This window comes from Macaca nemestrina, chromosome 8 (assembly GCF_043159975.1).
Source record: "Macaca nemestrina isolate mMacNem1 chromosome 8, mMacNem.hap1, whole genome shotgun sequence".
Lineage (NCBI taxonomy): Eukaryota > Metazoa > Chordata > Mammalia > Primates > Cercopithecidae > Macaca > Macaca nemestrina.
In genome coordinates, this window is record NC_092132.1 from 37,475,258 (window position 1) to 37,501,513 (window position 26,256).

Below are 26,256 nucleotides of genomic sequence, written 5' to 3' on the forward strand. Positions count from 1 at the left end.
ATGTGTGTGCGTGTTTTAATTATTTTACCTTAATTTATTATTATTATTTTGAGTTGGAGTCTTGGTCTGTCACCCAGGCTGGAGTGCAGTGGTGTGATCTCAGCTCGCCTCAACCTCCACCTCCTGAGTTCAAGCAATTCTCATGTCTCAGCCTCCTGAGTAGCTGGAATTAGAGACGTGCACCACCACAGCCGGATAATTTTTGTATTAAAGTAGAGAAGGGGTTTCGCCATGTTGGCCAGGCTGTGTTTTTTCAAAAAATAAGAATCAGTGTTGGGTAGTTCAGAGTTTTGAGAAGAATTCATTTTATTAAACTTGGATATATTCGAGACTATGTGATTCATGGATCAGAAATAAAATAATCTTCTACCAAGTTTGCTTCTGTATACATCTTTTTAGTATTTATCTTTAGAATGATCTACATTATATTAGCTACACATAAATATAGTACTACAAGTCAGGTTTTAAAACTCTATCAAGCATCTATGCAATAACATACATGCAGTTCTTAGGCTGGCATGAACTCTGTTTTCTTAAAATCTGAATCATTAAAGGCCAAATTCACTAAATGATCATGAAGATATGAAATTCAGAGTACTGGCACTTTTAACTATGGGTGTTTTACAGGAAAAATATCTTAGCATTTGGTAATACGTGCATTTATTTTTAATATTTATCCAGATTTTCTATCATGTGCCTCCTACTTTTCTGTTACTATTTAAGACATTTGGCAAAGAGGAACAAAGAGATTTAATTCTTACTGAATATGAAACTCCTTAGGCCTGGATAATGTCTGTATTTTTGCTAAGTCTGGAAATATGTACATTTTAGCCAATGCTGGAATAGCTTAAACTATTAAAATCATACTCTATTGTTTTGTCTCTTATGTAGGAAAGTACTTGTCTGTGGCCTGGTTTTACTTGATGTGGTCTCAGTTAAGCTGGTTGGCTACTTGAGGTCTCTTGTGTTGACCTAAGGGAGGTTTGGGAAATATTGGTTAATATACCACAGTGTGAGAAGGATTTATTACAAGTGCCATGTGTCATTACTATAGGCATTCTTCCCTTATAAACCAATACTTTATATAAGAATGTGTATGATAACTAGGATTAATTTTCTTATTTTTCCTGGATAAAATAAGAGACTCCCCAAAAGGGCTCACCTTAGAATGAGGTGAATTTGTCTGATTCTTGTTTTCTGTCAGATTTAAGTGAAGTCCCCTTTTAGCAAGAAGGTATAAATATGAATTGAGGGTATAATTTTATCTGCCATTAAGTAAATAAAAATATTATGCAAAATAATTTATTTTCTTTCCACATCAAGCAAGTTAAGTTTTGCTCAATTGCTGAATGATGCAAGATTCTGTAGACTGAAACTTCAAAATCTAGGAAGGCTTTTTTGTTGGTAGCAATTAGGGAAACAAATCTAGGAACTTAAAGATTGTAATGTTAAGTGCTTGCAGCCCACAGGCTATTAACATTCAGCTGTATATTTCCCTCCCTTTGATTTTTGGTGGTTCCATGTAATTGAATCTTTAGTTTGAAATTTATTTCCATAAGGCTGAAATTTTCCCTAGATAGGCAAATCGTTCATTACTAATATTAAAATGAAATAACCATATCCTTTGTTTTAAAACTTTGTTTTTATCAAAGTTGTACATACACATTGTTTGGAGACAGATGGTTCTATCAGGCCTATAATGAAAAACTGTTCCATTCCAATGCCTTCTTGTTACTTCCCCACCCACCTTGACTACTTTCAGAACCTTTGAGTATTTATGTTTATAACTTTCCATAACATACTTTTATTGCTCCTTCTCTGCTTTTTAATTTGGGGCATTATCTACTGAATTGCTGCTATAGAAGAGAAACATTCAGGTTACTTCCACTGTTTCCCGTCCTCACTACACAAGAGCCTACTTCTTTTCCCCATCCTCCCAGTAGTGTTGGATTGTCATTTTGTAGGGATGAATAGTTGGCATTTATATTCTTATAATCATTGTATTCGGCCATTCTTGCACTGCTATAAAGAAATATGTGAGACTGGGTAATTTACTTTTTTTAAAAGGAGATTTAATTGGCTCGTGGTTTTGTAGGATTTATGGGAAGCATGGTGCTGGCATCTGCTTAGCTTCTGGGGAGGCCTTGGGAAGATTTTACTCATGGTGGAAGGGGGAGTGGGAGCAGGTACATCACATGGCCAGAGCAGGAGTGAGCAAGCGAGAGAGAGAGACAGAGAGAGAGAGAGTGTGTGTGTGTGTGTGTGTGTGTGTGTGTGTGTTGGGAAGAGGTAGGTTCCCTACGCTTTTAAAAACCACATCTTAAGAGAACTTACTATTGCCAGGACAGCTCCAAGTCATGAAGAATCTGCACCGCCTACTAGGCCCCACCTCCAACAACTGGGGATTACATTTCAATGTGAGATTTGGTGGAGACACACATCCAAACCGTGTCAACTCTGAGAAGATTATCCAAAGCTGAGCCACACAGTGTGTGTATATGTTAAATATTGGTTACATTTCATATCCTGTATAGTTATTGTTTTCTCTGGAGGTGGTTTTTTTCTCTGTGTGTGCTTCTCAAATTCAACTCTAAATGCTCTTCAGTTTGCTAAATCCCTTCCTAGTCTCTTTGAATATATTAGCTATCTTATTTTATCCTTTTGGAGAAACACCTTTCAGCATTGCTGGTCTGCAGCAGTCTAGTCTGGCTGCTTTAGAGCCTGCTTCACAGATGTTTATTTGGGATTTCCTGTCAGCATAATCTTGGGGAATTCCTTCTGCCTCTAACTTGTGTTGGGTACTCTATTGCCTTGATTCTTTTACTGTTGTTGTTTGTTCTGTTTTTGTGGAGCATATATCCTTTAGTAGCTTACCAAGAAAGGATACCTGGGATATATATTTTTGAGACCCTATATGCCAGAAAATGTCTTTATTCTGCTTTGCAGTTAACTATTTTGGATGGTCCTGGATTCTTACTAGAGATTTTCTGTACCCATATCCTCTCTCCCAGGTTTCAACCTCAGGACGTGTGCTCCTCTAGCATTCATTACATCTAACTCCTAATTTCCTCCCCATTCTTCTCCAGCACCCAAGTGGGTGGTGGAAGTTAGGGGCCTGTGTCCCCCACTGGAATAGTATCTTTCCTTTCTCTGCACTCTTTACCCTCACCTTCAAAATTTATCATAGGTGCCTATAGTTGGTGTCTTATTTTTCTTGGTGGCTGTCAAAGAGTATCGGAGCCAGACAGTAGTGAAAGTGATTAAAAACGGATTTTATCCAGAAATTATTGCAATAGGAGGAAAGATACCTCAGTATAGAACTGGGCTTGATTTCAAATACACAAGGAAAAGTGGGGATTTATATACAAGGAGTGGGGCTGGGGGATGTTTGGATGGAAAGTTACTACGAGGAGACATTAAGGGTAGGGGGATTCTTGCTAATCTGACTTAAGATCAGATATCAAGGGTTGGGGGTGAGGCATTTGATCAGATAACAAGAGTGATCAGAAACACAGGATGGGGGATTCTCTCTAAACTGACTTAGTGGGATTCTTGCAAGGCAGACCCAACAAGGACAGGGGTCACAGTTGAGGCCTAGTCCAGAGAAGAGGGCTCAGAGGAACCCAACTACTGTTTGCTCAAGGAGAGACTCTTTTCTGTGGTTCAAGTGACCATACCACATGTGTTCAGGTGTTAGCAAAAATTCTCAAGATAGGGTTTGTGACACTTTTCATACTAGTGTTGTTTATTTGTGTGTGTACATGACATATGATTAGAACGTGAGATAAATAGTAGTACTATTGACATGTACATAACCTGCTCAGGAGAATGGTGATATGGGTTATTTTTTCCCCTAAGGCTAGTTATGCCCAGCCATTAACCAGATTAAATAATCTAAATATGTATGTACATCACAAGAATGTGATATAACTTTATGTCTAAAATACTTTATCAGCATAGAATTGGAGGGTGTAATTATGCAGCTTCTATTATGGCCAACAAACCAACATACGAATCACAGATATAATGTGGGGTATTTTTCTACAAAGTAAATATGTAGAAAGTTAAACATTTTTTTTTTTTTTTAATCAAGAAGTGGGCTATATTATGCTTTAATTCTTATATGGCCCTTAGTTTTTCCAGGAGCTTATAATTTATTTGTTTTACATTTGCATGCTTTTCTGCAGTGTTTTTTCCCCCCAAATGCTCCATCATCCCTAACTTATTCCAATCTACCACATTTTCTTTTCTTTTTTTTTTTTTATTATACTTCAAGTTCTGGAACACATGTGCAGAACCTTCAGGTTTGTTACATAAGTATACACATGTCATGGTGGTTTGCTGCACTCATTAACCTGTCATCTACATTAGGTATTTCTCCTAATGCTATCCCTTCCCAGCCCCTCAACCCCCAGACAGGCCCCAGTGTGTGATGTTCCCCTCCCTGTGTCCATGTGTTCTCATTGTTCAACTCCCACTTATGAGTGAGAACATGCGGTGTTTGGTTTTCTGTTCCTGTGTTAGTTTGCTGAGAATGATGGTTTCCAGCTTCATCCAGGTCCCTGCAAAGGACATGAACTCATCCTTTTTTTATGGCTGCATAGTATTCCATGGTGTATATGTGCCACATTTTCTTTATCCAATCTAACATTGATGGGCATTTGGGTTGGTTCCAAGTCTTTGCTATTGTGAACAGTACTGCAATAAGCATACGTGTGTATGTGTCTTTATAGTAGAATGAGTTATAGTCCTTCACGTATATACCCAGTAATGGGATTGCTGGGTCAAATGGTATTTCTGGTTCTAGATCCTTGAGGAATCGCCACATTGTGTTCCACAATGGTTGAACTAATTTACACTCCCAACAACAGTGTAAAAGTGTTCCTGTTTCTCCACATCCTCTCCAGCATCTGTTGTTTCCTGACTTTTTAATGATTGCCATTCTAACTGGTGTGAGATGGTGTATCTCATTGTGGTTTTGATTTACATTTCTCTAATGACCAGTGATGATGAGCTTTTTTTCACATTTGCTTGTCGCATAAATGTCGTCTTTTGAGAAGTGTCCGTTCCTATCCTTCACCCACTTTTTGATGAGGTGGTTTTTTTCTTGTAAATTTAAGTTCTTTGTAGATTCTGGATATTAGCCCTTTATCAGATGGATAGATTGTAAAAATTTTCTCCCATTCTGTAGGTTGCCTCTTCACTCTGATGATAATTTCTTTTGCTGTGCAGAAGCTCGTTCATTTAATTAGATCCCATTTGTCAATTTGGCTTTTGTTGCCATTGCTTTTGGTGTTTTAGTCATGAATTTGCCCATGCCTATGTCCTGAATAGTATTGCCTAGGTTTTCTTCTAGGGTGTTTATGGTTTTAGGTGTTAGATTTAAGTCTTTAATCCATCTTGAGTTAATTTTTATATAAGGTGTAAGGAAGGGGTTCAATTTCAGTTTTCTGCATATGGCTAGTCAGTTTTCCCAACACCATTTACTAAATAGGGAATCCTTTCCCCATTGCTTGTTTTGACAGGTTTGTCAAAGATCAGATGGTTGTAGCTGTGTGTTATTTCTGAGGCCTCTGTTCTGTTCCTTTGGTCTGTATATCTGTTTTGGTAATGATTAGTGTAGTCTTAAGTCAGTTTACTATTTTGAAAGAGTATGCAGCAGGTTTTGCTATTGGCTACTAATACCAATCTCTACTTAATGGTAGAAGCCCAATCCAATGGGGAGAAATTTTAGGGCAAGCCTTTGAGCTTGCTTGAGTGTAAAGAAACAGAAACAGGCTAATGAATTTATTAACAATGGTGGAAAAGTATAAGGGTGAGTGCAAAAACCAGCCAAAAATGAAAAAGCAAATCTATAAGTATGAGAAGTTAAGTTTCTAGTTTAAGTTACTAGTATTGATCAGAGGTTATAGCATCCCTGAGGATTTTGATTGAAGTTTTATTTTTAACTTTTATTTTAGGTTTGGGGGTACTTGTGCAGGTTTGTTATGTATGGTAATTGCATGTCATGGGGGTTTGGTGTACAGATTATTCTGTCAGCCAGGTAATAAGCATAGTACTGGTAGGTAGTTTTTTGATCCCCTCCCTGCTCCCACCCTTCCCACTCAGGTAGGCCCTGGTGTCTGTTATTCCCTTCTTTGTGTCCCTGTATTCTCAATGTTTAGCTGCCACTTATAGGTGAGATCATGTGGCATTTGGTTTTCTGTTCCTGTATTAGTTCACTTAGGATAATGACCTGCAGCTCCATTCATATTGCTGCAAAGGATGTGATCCTGTTCATTTTTTATGGCTGTGTAGTATTCCATTTTGTATCTGTACCACATTTTCTTTGTGCATTGATTGAATCTTGTCTCATCAGGAAATGAATTTCAAAATCATGTAGAGAACATTCTCTTTGATTAAATTAATAGTATACCCTCTCCTTGTAATAGACTGATAATCCCCTAAAAATACATATAATGGAATTGGAGAAGACATAAAGAGGATTCTAAAATAGGATAAGGAGGTACCTGCTTGTGAGGAGAAAAGAAAAACAATAGGGATTTATGTAGAAACAGTTCTATAAAGAGATATGGCCACTTGTTTTTGACATTACGGATGATATAAATAGTATTGATAGTAAGAATATTGCCCTTATTCTAAGGTTTGGTGAACAGTGGGACTAGAAAATATCACCTTATTCAATGAGTGTGAACTTATGGAACCGATTACTCTAAGAGGAAGTAGGGGTGGAAAATACAAATAACCTCAAAAATGGTTTAACTAAATTTGTAGATGACAGATCCATAATGGGTTATTGCAGGGAACTAGGATGTTTTGGGTTCACTCCTAACCTTTGAGGTTGATATCAAAGAACAGCCATTCTTCCCACAGCATATCCCTTGGTGCCATCATCAGAAACCTGGACAGGATTAGGCTCTGATCTGTGCCAGGTTTGTGTGGGTTGTAAATTTACAGTAAATTCCAACATGAGGGTTGTAAATGTCAATGAATGAAAACTTGAAAACCTTAACTTTTATATTTCCTAATCTGTGTTAATTCTCATTTGTGTAGTGTACTGTTAAAGCTTAAACTTTCTTGGAAGATATTTTTATTATATATCCTGTACTTGAGTACAGTGACACTTCTTGAACTAGTAGTTTCCCATACTATAGGTTGAATAGGATCAATTAATTGCCATAGGAATAGAGCCCCTACTTTAGGAATTTCTCATCACTCCATTTTCAATTTGCAGTTTGAGATTATAAAAAAAGTTTCTACTTCAGTTATGATTCTTGACTTTTCTAATAGAAAGATATTTGAAATTCCCATTTGAATGGATTTTCATCTATATGTAGGAAAACACACATGTAATTTTAGACTTTTGGGGTCAGATGATCTGTTTTGAGGGAGAAGGGCTGAATTCAAAACTTTGATCTGAATGCCTTACAGCAATGTGTAGGAATCAACTGAGAATCTTGTTCAAAAGCAGATTTGGATTTGCCAGTGGAGTGAGGCCCGTGATTCTGCAATACACAATCACGGGATGGGGGATGGGGGAGGTCTGAGATTGAACTTCTGGGTGATGCAGATGCTGCAGGTATGAGGACCACATTTTGTATAGCAAGGCTTTAAAGCATTGCTTGCCAACTTAGTGCTGTAGTTTAAAAAACCAGTCTTGGTTTCAGCTTTTCCACTAACTATGTTTCTGGAAAGATAAAGGAATAATGAAAACAAATTACTTATATAAACAGGGTCCAAATACTATAGTTATTTGGATGTTGAATTTATCTAGAAATATTTTCTTTCCACCTATTCTGTATTCTTCCCAGTTCTCTCTTTTTCTTATTTCCATTCTTATTGACAAGTGGAAGCTTAAATGATACAAATGTTTCTTGATTCTATTAAACACACTCACTTTTTCAGCTCTGTGTACTTTGCTTAATTACTGGCAGTAAAACTCAGTAAAGGGATTTAAGGCTTATGAATGTTCTACTTGGAGGAAATTGTAATTAAAGTTATTAAGGCCTTTGGCTTCTTGTATTTTAAGCAAATTAAGACTTTATGTGCTTTTTAAAGAGACAGTAACTCTTCCCTGCCCAATTATTTCCTCTGCACAGATGACCTTGTGCATTCCGTGCATGTGGTTCAAACGACACACATTCTACTTTGTTCTTTCAGGTAAATCATGGATTTAAGCTAAGAACTTCTTTATTTTCTCAGTTGCCATATATGAAACGCAGGATAACTTTTAAAGCAAAAACTGAGAAATGATCCATGTACTTTGGTACCAAAATTATTTTAAAAGCCAAATTATTCTTCTTTAAAACATTTGAAGAGAGAATAATTGTCATTTACCTTTTATTGCAAAATCACTCTGTTCTCTATTAAAGCAATATGAGTTCATTGCAAGACGTTTATGAAGTGCCAAACACAATAAAGAAAACAGATTCATACTACCTTGTAGTAATCACTGTTAATATTTTTGTCTTTTTTTGCAAGATTTTAAAAAAATAAATATAATTTACTATTTTTTTGTGTGTACATAAAAGGTAGAAATGTCCTAAGACATATACCTATGGGTGAAACCAAGTCACTTTACTTTCTTTCTTTTCTGTTTTTCTTTCTTTCCTTTCCTTTTTCTTTTTCTTTTTCCTTTTTTTCTGAGACAGAGTCTCACTATGTCACCCAGGCTGGAGTGCAATGGTGCGATCTCGGTTCACTGCAACCTCTGCCTCCTGGGCTCAAGGCATCCTCCCACTTCATCCTCCTGAGTAGCTGGGACTATAGGTGTGCACTACCATGCCCCACTAATTTAATTTTTTAATTTTTTTTGTAGAGACAAGGTCACACTATGTTGCTCACGCTGGCACTTTACATTCTAAACTTGAGTTAGTTTCTTTCTTGGTCTTTCTCTTAGTCATGGAAAATGAATTCTGGTAAATTAATCTTGTGTCTTGTTAATGAAATGTTTTCTCATTTTTGTTTCTGGGTATGCTCTTCCTTGCTTCCCTGCCTTTTCACCAAGGTTTGCATCAAGTTTTGCCCGGGGAAGGAAAGCGATGGAGACCTCGTGTCATCCTGATGCTCCTCTCCCCTGCGTGTGCTGACCTTACTGATCTTCACTCTTCTGCATCGGCCCCTGTGTCAACCCCTGCATATCACACATTCACAAGGCCTCTGTTCATGTGTCCAGGCTCTCTGCATCTCTGTCCTGACTGTGAAGCTGTCTTCACTTCTTGCTCTCTCTCTAAGCCACTTCTGAACTCTTCTTGGAGTATAAGATATTTTGGATGGCCTCCTATACTGCTTCGGGCTCAAGAGGACATCTCAGGCCCTCTTTGCCCTGAACATCTTACTACCATGTCTGGCGTCCTGCTCATGTAAGTGTCTGAGATGAAGGAGCATCCCTATCTGCTGCTGCTTCCTTGGGCTTTGCAGCTGTCTTCTTGTTTCATTTCCCAAATTTGTCAGGGCAGGATATGCATTATCTTTTGTTCCATTTCCTGAAGGTTATAGCACAGTACCTTTGTAGAGACCCACTCAACCAAAACTCAGTGTTTTCTTCTCTCCCCGCTCCGCGACTGACTCATGGGGTCTTAATTTGTCTAAGCAGATAATTGGCTCTGAAAGATTACTTAGCCCTTGCTTATGACAAACTTTTGCTCTGAGTAGTTTTTTTGTCTCTGGTTTTCGATACTCATAATTCAATATCGTTTTTATTCTTAATTTAAAAAAAAAATTCTACTTTCTGAGACAGGGCCTCATTCTGTTGCCCAGACTGGAGTGCAGTGGCACAATCTTAGCTCACAGCAATCTCCGCCTCCCAAGCTCAAGTGATCCTTCTACCTCAGCCTAGCAAGTAGCTGGGACTACAAGCATGTGCCACAACACCTGACTAATTTTGGTATTTTTGTAGAGATGGAGTTTTGCCATGTCATCCAGGTTTGTCTTGAACTGGACTCAAGTGATCTGCCCACCTTAACCTCCCAAAGTGCTGGGATTACGGGTGTGAGTCACCGTATCTGGCCTGTTCAGTGTCTTATAATGCAATAAAATTAAAGGAAAGGGAAGATTTTTGTGTCTTCTAAGAGTTTTAAATTTCTGTTTGGAAACTCAAAATTTGAGCATTTGTACTTCTTTTTATTGAGAAACTTTCCTTTGAACTAGTAAATTCCACTTGAGCATTTGAATGAAGAAAAAGCTAAGAGCTAAAAATAAATTTTTAAATGATCAGTTAATATTTAAATATTAATCACACATAATGTGTGTGACTTTTTAAAATAGGATCCTACACTGCTTGTATAATCTACCCCCCATTCTAAATAGAGCCTTGTCTATGTATTAACTAACATGGCTGTGCATAATCAGTGGTTCTTTGTAGTCAATATTTTATACCTAATGTAAGTTATTCAATATTTTATTAATGGACATTTTGGCTGTTTACTATCTTTTCACCATTAAAGCAAATGCTGTGATATAAACTGTATGTATTTCTTTATTTATTCAGTTCTTTCAGCTAGATTCCTAGAATTAATATTATGAAATTCACATGAAATTTCTATGAAATTCATATTTCATAGAAGTAATATTACAAAGGAAAAGTTCAGTAATTCCAATTATATTCTAGGAGATTTATACCAATTTACATTACCACCAGCAGTATATAAGATGCTTATTTCCTGAATGCTTACCAATTGTTGAAATCATCATCCCTTAAACCTTAATTTTGTGTAGGGGTGACTCTTTATTTTGATTTGCATTTTTTCAATAATGAGATTGGATATATTATACATCTTTTCATGTCTGATTAATTTCTACTTTTTTTCAATAGCTTATTTATATTTTTACTTCCTTTTCTGAAAGGACTTTTCTTCATTTTAATTTGCCAGTATTCTCTATACAAAAAAATTTACCGTTATTGTATGTTTCAATGACCTTTTATAGTTTCTTTATGTACTTTCTTGCAAAGAAGTTTGTTGTTTCAGTCAAATTTACCTTTTTATTTATTTATTTATTTTTCGCAGTTTATGACCTCTTTAGATAGCCTTTCAGGAGACTCTTTAATTACCCTATGAACATAGACTTACATTGAGCAAACCACTGTACAAAGTATATTTGATATATTATGAAATTAGGGTACATTTTAAATGTGTTTATAATATCTTAATTTGTATTAATACACATAATTTAAGCATATTACTTAATGATAACATCAATATTTTTATGCCAACTCTACAAGGCTATAATTAAGAAGCCATCATTTCATGATGAATAATTCACAGTGAGGAGATTGCAGTGGTTTGTAAGATGATTGCAACCTCTCCATGAGTTTAGTGAGCTGGATGTTAGGAAGAGGTTGTCTGTGATAATATGAGCTCTAGTGTCTTGTGCCCTTTGCAGAGCTGAATCCTCAGAGGCCAGGCACTCAGTTACTTCTGTGAGTCAGGAAGGTCACAGGCTTCCCAACAGTGATGAACTCTGCATTAAATAGATGGGTTCTAATGCAGGCAGCTGCTACTCAGCTCTGGTTAATGATTATCAAGCAGGAATGTGGGCCATGCCATCTGATTATTGGGAAAAAAGCAAGAAATCTGGGTTTTCACATTGCAGTTTTTCTAGAGGGAAAAAATTGGTGCAGCTAAAACAAAATTGAGCTCTGCAGTACATAAACATATGTGGTGACCCTAGAAATGTTTATATACCAAGACGATGAACTGATCTTTCCAGAGAATAGCTAGTTTCTCCCTTTACTCCACTCACTTGGGTGTATGTGTGTGCTGCATATGTGAATGCCTATGTGTATGAACCTAGTGATTAGCTCTGTTAGTTTTTTTTGAGACAGGCAAGGTGTATTTTTAATTTTTTTTTTTTATATGTATGAGGTCTTACAATGTTGCTCAGTCTGGAGTGCAGTGGCTATTCATAGGCCTGATTATGGTGTGCTGCAGCCTCAAACTTTTGGGCTCAAGTGACCCTCCTGCCTCAGCCTCTGGAGTAGCTGAGACTACAGGCATGTGCACAGCTTGATTAGCTCTGATGTTGAGCTAAACTCAAGTTCCTCATAGTCTTTATTTACTGGCTCTTTATTTTCTCCTTCTGCACACTCTTTTTTCGAAATACATTGTTCTTGGGGGTACTATGAATAAAAATGGAGAGTTTTTAAAGAAGAAGAAATGGGGTTTCTACAGTATCAAGTTCTGGTTGCCTGAAGATGAAATTGGAGACTTAGTGATTATGAAGTAACTGAAAGAATGTGTCTTGGACAAGACTTTTCTGCAGGCATGTACTCCCTGTTGCATCACATCAGCAGGCGTGTAAGGCAGTTCATCCCATTATTGGTGATTCTAGTTTTGATCACTTGGTTAATGTAAGTTTGGCCAAATCTCTGCATTGTAAAGGCAACTTTTCTCATTTGTGATTAATACATAATCTCTTGGGTGCTATATTTTTTCCCAATAAACTTTCACCAAATGGTATTTGGATGGTGATGATTTTTGTCTGAATTAAGTTATTGTATTACTGATGGCAAAATGATGAATCTATGTGGCTACAATAATTCAAATGTGGATTGTAGAATATTTTACAGGACAACTAGCCTGGAGTCTAAAAATCTCAGTGTCAAGAGAGGCAAAAAATAGTGGAGGAACAGCTCTAAATTAAACAAGACTCAACTGAATGCAATGCATAGCCCTTGATAGGTTTCTAAAGATAGGTGGGAAAAACACAATATTTTTGGAGAGAAATGAATAAATAGGAATATGGATAACATATTCATAATACTTTAAGTCCATGTTAAATGTCTGAGATCTGGCAATGGTATTGTGGTTATATAAAACAGCATTCTTATTTTTAGAAGGTACATGCTGAAGGAATATAGGGTGATATACTGTGATGTCTGCAATTTGCTTTCAAATAGTTCACCAAAACAATTATGTGTGTGTATTTTTATCACTACCTTTAGATCTGTGTGTATATAGATATAGACAAATATAAATGTTGACGTATACAGAGGGAGAGAATGCAGGGGAAATTATTTTTTAAATAACGATAGTTTTAATATGACTTAGTGACTTACACCAGGTAAGGTGTTCATAAACTCTTTATAATCCTGGTGTCCTACAATCTCTTTCAGAATTTGGAGTTTGTAAAGTTCACTTTTCCCAACATATTGAAAATCAGATATTTATCCTTCTTTCTTCTTGAGTTCTTCTTCTTTTTTTTTTTTCAGAATCAATTTGCCAGTATTAAAAAAATCTATAAAAATGTAGATAACTAGAGTCTTCTTGTCTGTCTTATATTTTACTTTATTTATTTATTTATTTATTTTTATTATACTTCAAGTTCTAGGGTACATGTGCATAACGTGCAGGTTTGTTACATATGTATACATGTGCCATGTTGGTGTGCTGCACCCATTAACTCATCATTTACATTAGGTATATCTCCTACCTAATGTCTTATATTTTAATATCGTCTCCTTAAGCTATGCTTGATCTTTTCCTTTTCACTTTGAAAGTCCCTATTTTTAATAGACAAAAAACCCCCATAGTCTTCCTATCTCTTTCATCTAATATTACATTATATCTTAGTAAGTGAACTTAATTTTTTAAAATTAAATTTGCTTTAAAAATAATTTTTCATAAATATTAAGAAACTTTAACCTTCACATTTCTTTTGATATTGTTTTTTTCCCCGAATATATCCTTTTGTACATGTTGTTTAAAATGTTTGAATTCATCAGAGAACTTGCTATGCAACCGTGTTGAATTCTCTAGAATATCACTCTTCTTTTCCCCTTTGGGATTATGTAAAGATGTTCTTATTTTGTACATGTCCTTCTAATTTACATTCTAATTTAGAAACTTTGGCTGCAAACACAAGCCTGTTTCTTCTGAACTTTTAAAATTACATTCTTAAAGTATGGGATTATACTTCTAGGATCACAGTTTCTATATGCTATTCTAAAAAGGCCTGCGATAACATTTAATTTCTGTGTTAACACTTCTTCCTTGTATTCAAGTATTGATTGACTCCTTTCGTTTTTGCTATTTATCTGAAAGATAAATGGCCAATACAATCAGCCAAGGTGTATGAGACACAGTGAACTTTTTATCCTTACATTCCCCGATCCTGTGCATACGTCTGTATGTTTATGTACGTGCTGTACCTTGGACTTGGAAATCTTGTTCCATCAGGCAAACTCCTATATTCTCTTCAAGACCCAAGTCCTGTCGCTGCGTATTTCTTAGCTCTTCCAGGATAAACTACATCTCCTCCTCCTCTGCCCCAAAGCACTTGATAGTATGCACATAAAATACAACTTAAAAAGTACAACATTTTGGAGAGCTCTTACTGAACAAATCTGGAATAATCTGAGTATTAAATGAAGACAGTAACAGACTATAGCCCATTGAATAAAATTTATGAGTACTTTTCTGTCTGCTTGTTTGCTTACATCAAACAAGCAGACAGACAAATGATGGAGAAGGGAAAGGCCTCCCTAAAACTAGCATGTCCACTAATAAACGGAGAGGAAATTATGGAGTTAAAAAATCACCTTTGGCAACCCGACAGTAATAGTTTATTTAGGCAAGAATTGTCAATTCTTGGACGCCAAAACCAGTGTGTGAAAGTTTGAATAGCAGGATATTTACACAGTTTTACTATGTCACCTCTCAAAATACTTACCAATTACAAAAGAAAAAAATAGCAACTTTATAGTATAGAAACCTGGCAGACACCACCTTAAGCAAGCGATCAAAGTTAGCATTACCAGTAATGGAACCAAAAGGCATTGTGTGCCTCTTAACATGATGCACAGAAAAAAAATCGCTTTTTACATTATCCCCCAAATATACGACCAATCATGAGGGAACATCAGACAAACCCAGACAGACACGTTGTAAATCACTGACCTGTTCTCTTAAAAACTGTTAAGCTCATGAAAGAACTCCGGATTAAAGGAGACTTGGAGACACGATTTTCAAACCCATCATATTAGGTTAGATTTCAAACCTAATATGATACATAATCTTAAAAGGGATTCTAATCTAGGAAAAAATAAAGAACTATAAAGGACATTGTTGGCATAATTATGGAGTGAGGATTAAAACATGGTATATCAAATATGGCTGATGTAAAGCAATGTCTTTGTTTTTTGAAATATGTACTGATTACTGAAAAATTTAGAGATAAGAGGGCAGAATATCTGTAAATTATACTTAAATGACTCAGAAAATCATATGTATACATTTGTATACACATATATTACATATGTATAAACTTACATGTCTGTATACGTATCTGGCTACATATACATACACATAGAGTTTTGCCACTTTTTGAGAGTGATCAAGCACCATTTACAGTTTTCCATGAATGTAGATACAGGTTGCTTTTGGCTTCCAAGAATTGGAGAAGATAGAGGAGAATCATGGTCAATAAGCAGTGACAAATTCCTCTTCAAAACTGTTCATTTCATTCCTCTGGCTTTCATGCATTTGTAAAGTCTAGTTTTGATCATTTGAGTGGTATACTCAGGCTTTCTAATTACATAGGTATGCTTGCTGTGTTACTTCAAAGGCCCCTTAGCCAGGGCAGGATCTGTCTTCAAAGACAGTGAGGAGAGTGGCCCATTTGCAGGAAATTGCATGGTTTGGGGGTGATTTTTTGTTTTCTTTGAACTTGTCAAGTGGAGATCCCTCTTTAAAACATGCTGGCCTTTTGCTGAATGCCCAAACAGTAAAAGACTTTCCATTTATAATTATGAAGATTTCTCTTTAACCTCTGCCAGAGGAAACTTGTAACTCAGTTTCCCCCATTATCCTTTTTGATGGATCAGCAGTTTTACTCTGAAGTGTTTTTGTGGGTGATATCTTAATTTTGTTGGTTTATAGTTCCAGTTGTATTAGGAAAAATTAGCATAGTATTTTTAGTGACTAATCATCAAAAGGAACTTTGATTATTCTGTGGTAGCTAAAAATGGAGGAAAGGATCAGCGAACGAATTATGAGGGTATGGCCTAATTTGAAAGAAAGTTCTCACAATTTAATTACGGTATAATGCACTTCTTCCTCTAGGTGCTGTACATATATTGTTTAATGAGGAAATAAACAGCCAGGATTTTGAAGTTGAAGGTCAGAACTGCATTCAAATTTGTCACAAACTATGATCTTGGAAAGATTTTCTAAAACTCTCTGATCTGTTTACTCACTTTGATAAATGAAAATTATACATACGAAGCTTTACTTTCAAAAAGTATGAAAGCATGTAGCCTGCAATCTGTCCTGTAGCATGTTCCCCACGGTTAATTTTTTTTCTTTTTAACTCTCACTTCGACATTGCTGGTTTTTTATTTCTTCTTATTCATAATAGACAGAACCTTCTTAGAATAAGGATAGTTAAACAATTAGATTTCAAACTGGGTCTAAGGTATAGATTGCTGTGAAGTTAACAAATCAACAAAGCATGTAAAAAGAACCTGCTTATAAATGTTAAATGCAGACCAGTGGTTTAAAAATTATTGAGATCTAGGCTGGGCACGGTGGCTCACACTTGTAATCCCAGCACTTTGGGAGGCTGAGGCCAGAGGATCACCTGAGACCAGAGGATCACCTGAGGCCAGTGGATCACCTGAGGCCAGGAATTTGAGACCAGCCTGACCAACATGGAGAAACCCTGTCACTACATTAAAAAAAAAAAAAAAAAAAAAAGATTAGCCAGGTGTGGTGGTGCATGCCTGTGATCCCAGCTACTTGGGAGGCTGAGGCAGGAGAATCCCTTGAACCTGGGAAGCAGAGGTTGCAGTGAGCCGAGATCTCACCACTGCACTCCAGCCTGGGAAACAAGAGTGAAACTCCTTCTCAAGAAAAAAAAAAAAAAAAAAAAAAAAAATTTTGAGGTCCAAATTCTGTGTAAGTCTGGAGATTTAGTAATCATTCCGATTTTTGTTAACGTGACTTTTACCAACAGTGACCTACACTATAGAAAACTCACTTTTTTTGCATCATAGTATAGTATTCCATAATAACATTTGTCAACTTTAGGTGTCTGTTAGTGTGCTTTTTCTTTAGGCAATTAACAAAATTATCTTTGTTTAAAGAAACCTTTCTCTAAATAGTGTAGTTAACAAGAGTGTCCATTCTCAAATTTCAAACACAGTGGTAAAACCCATGGAAGTTTCCACATTTAAAACACATGGAGTCTTTAATCTGTTTAGTTATGACACTGATTCTTTTCGAGGGCTGTGTTTATCACACCAAATAAGTCATCTAGTTTGTTTCCATTTATTGTTTTAATATTAAGACAGTGATGTAAGCAGGAGTGACCAACTTGTTTCTATTTTAGGAAGTAGGTGATATATGAGAGATAATTTAATAACTTAAACACAGTGAGAATTATACGTTAAATAGAGTCCATCCTACCCCTCTTTTTCAAAAAACAATTTAATTTTGGATAGACAGGAGGGGAAGATTTTCCTACAGGCAGTTGGATAGGTCAGACACTATGGCACTTATGTTCCATTTCTTAGGAAGTACGCAAAACCGTTTTAAAATTGTGTTAGTGTAAGAAGTATTTAAGTACTTTATGGAACAAAAATCTGGCTCTGTTTGTGAGCAGTTTGTTTTCTTCTATTTAAATAATTGGATTATCTCCCTGTGTACACATGGAACCATGTGAGGGTGGTGGTTTTGCAATCTTCATAAATGTATATATTTAGATCTGCTCATGTTGGGGTTACCATTAGCACCAGCAGTCTGTCAACATTTCCACAGGGTCCTTTAAGTATGTTGTGAAAACTCCAGCCAACACTTGGCATAAGTAATCTGTATAACACAGCAGTTTCAAGCTAAGGCTTACAGGATTGCACGCATGCTAACTTTTTTTTTTTTTAATTAAGTTCTGGGATACATGTGTAGAATGTGTATGTTTGTTACATAGATATATATGTGCCATGTTGGTTTGCTGCACCCATCAACCCGTCATCTAGGTTTTAAGCTCCGCATGCATTAGGTATTTCTCCTAATGCTATCCCTCCCTCGCCCCCGCCACCTGCCGGACAGGCCCTGGTGTGTGATGTTTTCCTCCCTGTGTCCCGGTGTTCTCGTTGTTCAATGCACACATGCTAACTTTAAGCATACTTTTCTTTTGGTATTAGAAGAATTTTATGGAGTACATTTTTTTCTCTCACTGATTCAAGCAGGTGGTTTATTTTATAGAACTTAGGATGTGATTCTTCCCTTGTTTCAAAAACATCATCTCTTTCTGGAAAAATAAGCAACACCCAACCATCCTATGTTTTGCTTCTAATTCATCAACTAATTAATATTATTGGTGTTAGCAGTCGTACAAATTGAGGAGCTCGTGATTCCGGTGGTACATTTTCCCACTTAAATAGTTTAGTTTGCTGATGCATGTGTTGTGATCCTTAATTGTACACTTTTTTCATTACCTGTGAAAATTATCGTCTATTGTAGGGATATGCATTAAGATTTTTGTGTCAAAAGAGTTTCTAGGGGGATAAAGGGGAGTAATTCTTATAGGGCTTGGTTTCCCAAAGTGTTAATTATGGGAAGGGCATCATTATTTGGGGGAATTGTTTATGCTAAATTGAGGTCTCACGATTTTAATTTCTTATTGGGGCCTATAGATTACGTTTTTCTTGTGTTTTGTCTTTTTTCTTGATTTGGGGTATTCATGACTGTTTTTGGAAATGTTCCATGGAGAATTTTTTTCTTCCATCCATCTATCTATCTATCTATCTATCTATCTATCTATCTATCTATCTATCTATCTATCTATCGAGAGGAAGTCTCGCTCTGCCGCCCAGGCTGGAGTGCAGTGGCGCGATCTCGGCTCACTGCAAGCTCCGCCTCCGTGGTTCACGCTATTCTCCTGCCTCAGCCTCCTGAGTAGCTGGGACTACAGGCGCCCACCACCATGCCTGACTAAGTTTTTTGTATTTTTAGTAGAGACGGGGTTTCACTGTGTTAGCCAAGATGGTCTCAATCTCCTAACCTGGTAATCTGCCCGCCTCGGCCTCCCAAAGTGCTGGGATTACAGGCGTGAGCCACCGTGCCCGGCAGTTCCCTGGAGAATTTCTAAGTGCCACTTATTTCAATTGAATCCTGTTCTACTTGAACTTCTCACTCTGACTGGTTCTCAGTTGGCCAGGCAAAGTGCTAAATTTCGCTTTCCTTGAGACTCTGTGGTGCCAAGCCCATGATTAAAAAAAAAAAAAAAAAAAAAAACAAAACCACAAAAGTCTCAAAAGTATCTTGCATTGCTATTGATGTGCCCCCACCAAAATTTTTTCTCAAAAGTACCTTTCATTACTATTGATATGCATCAGCTGCTCCTTTGGAGTATCTCTGACTCCCCCACCAGATGCACAAGCCGCATGTACTGCTTGTGTTTTGGGTGAGAAATGTTGAAGGGACACTGCTTTGTTTCAAGGTAAAATGTATTAAACCAAAGTTATTTTTCTTCTGATGACCATCGTGATTATTTGCTTTGGTCTGTATCCTTTCAATCTCCTCCAGTTTGGTAGATTATCTTGAGCGTTGATAATGTCTGTACATGGTCAGAATGAGAATGTGTTTATCATGTTCTGGGCAGGTTCGTTGTGCCCTCAAACAGAACCATCTAAGACTCCACATTTGTTTTGCAACCATACCTCAGTTCATCGTCTTTCCTTGAACCATAGTTATTAAGTATTCTGAGCTGCCCTATGACATCTTAATTAAATCAGACTTTGAAGATTCATGACACGTACCTCATAGATCCTTTCTGTTTTTTTGTGCTGTGTTAAATACATATATTTTTCCAGTGACCCACGCTATGGCCATACTTAATTCAGGTTGTGAATGTCCTTCAGAGGTGCCAGTGTATGAGAATTACAACTGGAACGGTGCTGGCACTGGAGAGTATTTAAGGACTAATAGTTCTGGTAATTTTCTTCATTTTTTTTTTTTTTGGAATATATTAGCACTTCATGTGTTAAAAATAGATCTGTGACTCTAACTCTCTCCTCCAATATTTAAAAACTCCTAGGTTTGGTTGGACATGGTGGCTCATGCCTGTAATTTCAGCACTTTGGGAGGCTGAGGCAGGCGGATCACTTGAGGCCAGGAGTTCAAGACCAGCCAGGCCAACATGATGAAATTTCGTCTCTACTAAAAATACAAAAATTAGCTGGGTGTGGTGGCACAAGCCTGTAGTACCAACTACTCAGGAGGCTGAGGCACGAGAATCACTTGAACCCTGGAAGTGGAGGTTGCAGTGAGCCAAGATTATGCCACTGCACTCCAACCTGGGTGACACAGTAAGACTTTGTCTCAAAACAAACAAAAACTCCTAGTTTCTCCTAGCTTTGAGTTTTTGTACAGTGAAATACATATTTTAATAGGAGAAACCAAATGATCTGATTAAAGACCTTTAATCCTGATGTCATTAATGATATTCATTTGTAGAGATGATTTCCATATTTGAGGGGCTTACAAATGTTTAGAAATACCACTTTCCCAAGGAAATACTGCTAGACAATTATATCTCCAATCTTTCATTCCTAATTGATATGATTTATTAATTTTTAAATAATATTGTTAGGTAACAATATGACTTTCTCAAAGCTAATGCTTCTTGGGAAGTCAAAGCTTTGTAAGCCTTGTACCTAAAAATAAATCATTCTCTATTAAAGAACTCAAGAAAAGATAAGATTCTGAGAAAATATGGTTTAATTTTTGTTTCTTTTTTGGAGATGGAGTCTTACTGACTGGAGTGCAGTGGCACACGATCCCAAGTCACTGCAACCTCTACTTCCCGGGCTCAAGCAATTCTCCTGTCTCAGCCTCCTGAGTAGCTGGGATTACAGGCATGTGCCACCATGCCCAGCTAATTTTGTATTTTTAGTAGAGATGGTGTTTCACCATGTTAGCCAGGCTGGTCTTGAACTTCCGACCTCTAGGTGATCTGCCCTCCTCAGTCTCCCAAAATGCTGGGATTACAGACGTGAGCCACCATTGCCCGGCCATAAATACAGTTTAATTCTAGGAGTTCTAGAATTTTGAAATTTTTGATACAAGCTTTGCTCTTGATTATCATTTATTTCTAGATTAAATTTATGTTAATATAGCCCTTCTAAAATTTTAAAGTAAATTTAGAAATTTACCTTTAAGCTTTATTAACATTTTTAATTGTGGTATTTATTTTCTATCTAAGGCGTAATGCTTATAATGGTGATGGTCTAGCATTAAAATTTGTTGTCTTTACATTCACAATTAGACTACTGGGTTTGATATTTAAATATTTATAATTTTATAGAAAACTAAGCAAAGTATCTTAAGACAGGCATTTTCCATTTTGGTCAAATCTTGTGTGGCACATACATTTATTATGTTGATTGATTAATTGAGTTTGAGCTTGGTGTAGTATACATGATTACAGGATTTTTATACCACTGCTGCCAAGCTCTAGTGGGGAGAATGTATCCAACTTGATTTGTATAGCATCCGACATGCAAGTTCCCTGTTAATGGTGCCAGAGGTGGGTTCCCCCGCCACCTCTCTCAGTCCTGCTCCTGCTATGAGTTTTTCTTCCTTAAATACATATCTTGAACTTGAGGTTAAGAAGAGGCATACATTAGCAATTTTGTGATATTAATTGATGAAGTTAATATTAATTCATTTAAAAAATTTGTTGAACTTGCAACATTATTTGACCAGCAAATATAGAGTGAGGCTAAGATGCCAACAGCCCACTGTTCAGTCTTATTATTTTCAGAATTAGAAATCTGTACCTTTGTCAGGATGGATGCCTTCACCTAGAAGGAATTCAGATTTCTTCCTTTTTGGCAAGGGCTAACTGCAGAAACAAGGGAACACATTTTTTAAAAGTCAGGAGTCCATTAGAAATACATGGGCATTCAACACCTACATAAAATGCTCTATGAGATAAATGTGAATAACTGTATTTAACAAAGGGCTAGACTTTAAAATACCAGAATTCATAAAAAGGCTAAACTTACTTTGTAATTTAAGGGGAACACAAATCAACTAATTAGAATTAATAATAAAGAGTAATACTTATGCTGCTTTTTTCTTTCTTGAAATAACTGTGATCGAGATACTGTTAACTTGTTTCAGCCTCATGGTTTTTCTTGTTTGCTAAATTCCTGTTTGCTAAATCCCTGAAATATTCCTTTTCCCATCAAGGGGATATGTGTGGGTTTGTGCTAGAATCACTGTTTATGACTGTTTTCAGGATTTTCCATGTTTTATGAGATATATTTCATCTTTAGAATTTTGGGTGGGTCTAGATTTAGAAAACTGTTTTGGTTGGAATGATGAGGCTCTGGATCTCAGCGGGCTTTAGGGTTGGAAAAGTTGAAGCTCACAGAGAGAGCAAATAAACATGGTCATCAAAGCTGAGAATTAAGATCTGTTTATCCACCTGCACACTTGAATTAAATCTCATAGCAATGGGCAGAGCCATTTGACTTATGAAGATCCTGACAAAATAAATTACTCTAGGCATGTTTAAACGTCTATTTTTTGCCTGTGTTTAGACACAGAGGTGGGTGTAGTGACCATATGGAAGATGGAGAAGTTCTTGTGGAATTACTAAACTATTGATTTACAACAGGGAGAAGGCCACTAAAATAGTGGACAATGGTGAATTAAATGTAAAAGTCTGTTTGAGGTTTGGGGCAAGAAGCTTCAAATTGTAAAAATCACATGGACTCTTGTCCTTCAGCATTGAGCAGCATCATGACTGAAGATTGGAGAAAGGGGGGAGAGAGTACTCAGGTTAGGTGTGGCTCACATCACTTTTGCTTTAAGAGAATTCCTCGTGTGTAGGGTTATAAAGATACCTAAGATAAGGACTTGGGTAAGTATTCCCTAATTCATTTTCATTGTTTAAGTCTGTTGAGGTTCAAGTAAATAAAGCAATGCTTTTAATAATACCTTTTTAAAAAAATTTAGGGCACAATTTGTTGACTCTGAGATCTTTGTGGTCAAGATGAAAGTTGGCTTCTGATACATAAAAACAAAACAAAGCCTTTAATTTGTGTTGATTCTCCTGGTTCTGTAATTCTCTTTTCTCTACACTTCTTACTGTGGAGCGTGATTTATGGTGATAAAGAGCTCTGGTTTAACTTTTGAACTGAAAGTATAGCTTCAACTTTAGCATGTGATGGCTGTGGAACAGTGAACCTCCTCCTTGAACCATTCTGCTGTGTACTTGTAAACCTTCCAGAATCTCCTTTTATTTATAAAGCTAGGGTTGGGTTGGATATTTCCTTGGGTAATTGCTTGGTCTTGGTTTTTCAAATCTGTGTATAAATTCTAGAGCAGAAGGTTGTCAATATGTTTCAGAGGGCTCCGTAGTGTGGGGCTACTTCTGATGTAGCTCCATTCAACAACCCCTGCCGTTGTCTTAGTGTCTCAGTTGTTCATGTTAACGAGATGGCTTTTTCATGAAAGAGTCATAAATTGTTTCTCTAAATATCATTCCGTAGGGTCTTTGTGCTTAAGGTGGGTTACAATCTTGGACAACCCTGAAAATGAAAAAGAATTGGATTCTCTCTGGCTACCTTTTCCTCCACCATAGCCATTTCCTCACATAACCTGTCAGTATTCCCAGTTTCTATGTCTCTTCTCCAGCTTTTCCCATCCCCCTCAATTTTTTACCCTTTCTGGCACAGAGAAGTTGAATGATATCCTAATGTTTTGAACCTCACTCACACCCTACTCACGATACTAAGAATGATACCAGAATAAAACCTCTTTGGAAGGCAGCTGGAGAAATTGTAGATAGTATAAGCCTATTTTTGATCAGCTATGCAAAGTGATTTACAAATCATAATTATCTGGCAATATTAAGGTGTAACAAAATACTATAGTGAGTATAAAAGCAGGAAAATTAACTCAGCAATAGAATGTAGAGTGAAGTAGGGAGAGGTAGGTCTAGGGTTGGGACTTCATAACTATCCAAATGAGAAGTGATAAAGGCTTGAATTGTGAGAAGATTCATGGAAATGACAAGGGTGAGGGTCAGAATCAAATCTGTAGGAGAAGATATTATCATAGAAGCTAAAGGAGGAAGAAAACCTTCAGCAACCTAGGCTATTGGAATTGTGAGGATCAGAAATTGAGAATGAGATCTTGAAGGATGAGAAAACTGGTTGTGGTCTTCATAAAAGCAGTTTTGGAGATAACGCAGCAGAGGATGGTGGTAAGTAGAGGCAACAGGTTTAAGTGACGTTTTCAAGAAATGTGACGGTGACATTGGTTTGGTTGATTGTTACGGAAAGATGCTAACCACTTAGCTGAAATTGAACAAGTTATGACCCAACAGGTACAGTATGATGTGTATGAAAAACACAAATTATATACATGCATATATATATATGAATATTTGGAAAGTTGTTTGCCAGAATTTTATTGGTAACTGTATCTGAGGGGATGATTTTTCATCTGAATTGGTTCCCTAGCTCTGCCCCCCAACAATTGCAGATTTAGGGAAATAAAGTATTAAATGAGAAATTATTTGGAAAGCATAGATAGTTTTTCAAGTGAGAGAACGTCCATGAAATAGATTCAACATACAGATAAAAGAGAACAGTTGATAGAAAAGAGTCCTAGAATAGATGTGAAGAAGTAGATCTTTCTGGCCAATTCAAGGGGTTATATTGGCCTTGATTCCTGATCCTGAAGGACCTTGTTTCTTGTTTGGCCCTTTTGGTAGAGTAAGCCCTGCTTTTGGGACTTCCCTGGATGAGAGGCTGTAAGACCAAATCAGGGCTGTGGGAGCTTGGGGGAAGAAGGAAGACTCTTGTGGATCTAAAATCTATATAGATTTGCTACAAGTTGCTATAAATATAATGGCCATTAAATTATTATAAATAAAGGAATGACATGGTATACAATGTACTCTGTATAGCTGCCAGTCTGACCATTTATTGCTTTATATTAGTTTTATACACAAGAATGATTATATGTAGGGCAAGCAATAGGTAGTCTCAAAGCTGAAAGTTTCAATAATTGATGAGTTTTCTATTCTCTCTTAATTATATTTTGGGTTAACTCAATAAAATGAAGTCATTGTGACCTCGTGTATTCTGTTGTATTTATGACCTTGCTTGGTGTAGTGAAAACTAAAAGTTACATGACTTTTTCATATTTTAGAAATTATAATATTTCAGATTGTATCATTTCTACATGTTATACCAGCTATAGGAAAGAGTATTTTATGTCTTTTCTTTTAAGGTACCATTGTCCCCATCAGATTCAGTAAACTTCATATGGTTCAGGTATTAACTTATCCTAGATGCTATTTCAACATTTGCTTAGTACTGTCTTCTCCCACCTTGTCCCATCAGTAGGATATTTTAGTTTGAAAAAAAAGTAAATAATATCTTATTGATGAGTAATATAATTTATGGAATCTTCAAAAGAGATGTAATTATAAGTAAGTACATTGTACTGAAATTAGCACATAGCCTTTATATGCTTTACTTTTTAAAAATGAGATATAATTTACTTGTAAATTGTTCGCATTAATTGTAAAAATATACAAGTATACTTAGATAAATGCATAGTTTTGAGTTTTGCAAATGTATACATTTGTGTAACCAATATCCAGGCAAGATATAGCATATCTCCACCACCCCCTTTAGCAAATTGACTAGTGCACTCCCACCCCACCACCCCAACTCATGTCCTCCTCAAAACTTAGAAGCTGACCTTTTTCGGAAAAAGGGTCTTTGCAGATGCAGCGAAGATAAGGATGATGATGAGGTTCTATGGGATAAAGGTAGGCCATAAATCCAATGGGAGTGTCACTGTAAGAGACAGAAAAAGACACAGAGATATAAGAGAAGAAGGCATAAGACAATGGAGGCAGGGATTAACTTTATGTAACTATGATCCAAAGAATGACTTGGGCAACCAAAGATGAAAGAGGCAGAAAAGGATTTGCCAGACTTCTTGAGAGGAAGCATGCCCTGCTGATACGATATTGGGATTTCAAACTTCTAGTCTCTAGAATTGAGAGAATAAGTTCCTGTTGTTTAAGTCACCAAATTGTGGTCGTTTGTTACAGCAGCCCAAGGAAACTAATATACCTCCTCCATCCCTTGAAAATTCTGTTATGCCCCTTTCCAGTCAGTCCTCAATCCTCAAAGGCATGTAGTTTGCTTATTTCTATCACCATGGATTAGCTGTGCCTGCCTTTGACCTTAATATAAATGAAATTATCTGGAGCATGTTCTTT

The 26,256-nt window shown here is 36.6% G+C and overlaps 1 protein-coding gene across 7 annotated transcripts in view; it reads left to right on the forward strand.

Moving 5' to 3' along the window:
- LOC105475987 (R-spondin 2) overlaps positions 1 to 26,256 on the forward strand; it is a 168,649-nt gene that overhangs the window by 54,346 nt on the left and 88,047 nt on the right. Inside the window, exon 2 of one of the 7 annotated variants that reach the window (XM_024790976.2) lies at positions 16,062 to 16,118. The exons of the other annotated variants lie outside the window; for them this stretch is intronic. The gene's annotated coding sequence lies outside the window, so the exon portion shown is untranslated. The remainder of the gene's footprint in view (positions 1 to 16,061; positions 16,119 to 26,256) is intronic. 7 annotated transcript variants of the gene reach the window in all.